Genomic DNA, 2341 nt, shown 5'->3' with positions numbered 1-2341 from the left:
GGACAGTATACTGTATATATACTACAGAGGACAGTATACTGTATATACACTACAGAGGACAGTATACTGTATATATACTACAGAGGACAGTATACTGTATATATACACTACAGAGGACAGTATACTGTATATACACTACAGAGGACAGTATACTATATATATATACTACAGAGGACAGTATACTGTATATATATACTACAGAGGACAGTATACTGTATATACTACAGAGGACAGTATACTGTATATATATACTACAGAGGACAGTATATTGTGTATATACTACAGAGGACAGTATACTGTATATATATATACTACAGAGGACAGTATATTGTGTATATACTACAGAGGACAGTATACTGTATATACACTACAGAGGACAGTATACTGTATATATATACTACAGAGGACAGTATATTGTGTATATACTACAGAGGACAGTATACTGTATATATACTACAGAGGGCAGTATACTGTATATATACTACAGAGGACAGTATACTGTATATATACTACAGAGGACAGTATACTGTATATATATACTACAGAGGACAGTATATTGTGTATATACTACAGAGGACAGTATACTGTATATATGCTACAGAGGACAGTATACTGTGTATATACTAAAGAGGACAGTATTCTGTGTGTGTATATACAGTACAGACTAAATGTTTGGACACACCTTCTCATTCAAAGAGTTTTCTTTTTTTTCATGACTATGAAGGCATCAAAACTATGAATTAACACATGTGGAATTATATACATAACAAACAAGTGTGAAACAACTGAAAATATGTCATATTCTATGTTCTTCAAAGTAGCCACCTTTTGCTTTGATTACTGCTTTGCACACTCTTGGCATTCTCTTGATGAGCTTCAAGAGGTAGTCACCTGAAATGGTCTTCCAACAGTCTTGAAGGAGTTCCCAGAGATGCTTAGCACTTGTTGGTCCTTTTGCCTTCACTCTGCGGTCCAGCTCACCCCAAACCATCTCGATTAGGTTCAGGTCCGGTGACTGTGGAGGCCAGGTCATCTGGCGCAGCAACCCATCACTCTCCTTTATGGTCAAATAGACCTTACTTTCAAAGTTTTCCCAATTTTTCGGCTGACTGACTGACCTTCATTTCTTAAAGTAATGAAGCCACTCGTTTTTCTTTACTTAGCTGCTTTTTTCTTGCCATAATACAAATTCTAACAGTCTATTCAGTAGGACTATCAGCTGTGTATTTATCTGACTTCTCATCAACGCAACTGATGGTCCCAACCCCATTTATAAGGCAAAAAATCCCACTTATTAAACCTGACAGGGCACACCTGTGAAGTGAAAACCATTTCAGGGGACTACCTCTTGAAGCACATCAAGAGAATGCCAAGAGTGTGCAAAGCAGTAATCAAAGCAAAAGGTGGCTACTTTGAAGAACCTAGAATATGACATATTTTCAGTTGTTTCACACTTGTTTGTTATGTATATAATTCCACATGTGTTAATTCATAGTTTTGATGCCTTCAGTGTGAATCTACAATTTTCATAGTCATGAAAATAAAGAAAACTCTTTGAATCAGAAGGTGTGTCCAAACTTTTGGTCTGTACTGTATACTACAAATAATGCCTTAACTTCTGCTGTAAAGCTACACTTCCTCATAGCAGGCATATATATAATTGTCTGGCTTTAGAACAGTTCAAGAGGCATGTGACTTTTGATAAACTTGACTTTGTTCACGTTTCTACGGTGCAGTGTTACAGTGATTCCACAGTTGGAAATTTCTTCATTCATGTGGAGTACCATGCGAGTCATAATGACAGCCTTGGGCCAGCGTAAGGGGGGGGGGGGGAACTGGGCAATTGCCCAGGGTCCCAATTGTCTAAGGGGCCCCTTGCTTCAGTGCTGCTATTTAGCTGAATGTCCAAGGAAGAAAACGGGCGGACGGCTGAACAGCTGCACTTTACAATGCAGTGTACGGCCTCCTCCCTCACATATAAGAGAAATCATTACCCAGTGCTGACAGGACCTGCCATAATGTCAGATGCAGGAGGCGGAGCTCAGCAGAGAAGAGGGGATGAAGGACCTGCGATGACCTCACCATCATGTGACCAGAACAGGAGGCGGAGCTCAGCAGTGCAGTAAAGTAATGAAGAAGACCTGTGATGCATGTGAAGAAGTATGGATTCAATGTAATTGTCGATGAAATGCTGGGAGTTGTAGTCCTCTCCTCTTATACCTCCTGTTATGTAATATCCGAGTAAATTACAAGAGGAGGTATGAGGAGAGGACTACAACTCTCAGCTTGTCCAGCTTGTTATATAATATCAGAGTACATTACAAGAGGAGGTATAAGAGGA

This window comes from Bufo bufo, chromosome 3 (genome assembly GCF_905171765.1).
Source record: "Bufo bufo chromosome 3, aBufBuf1.1, whole genome shotgun sequence".
Classification (NCBI taxonomy): Eukaryota; Metazoa; Chordata; class Amphibia; order Anura; family Bufonidae; genus Bufo; species Bufo bufo.
The sequence above is the reverse complement of the archived record's forward strand: the minus strand, read 5'-3'. Positions refer to the sequence as shown.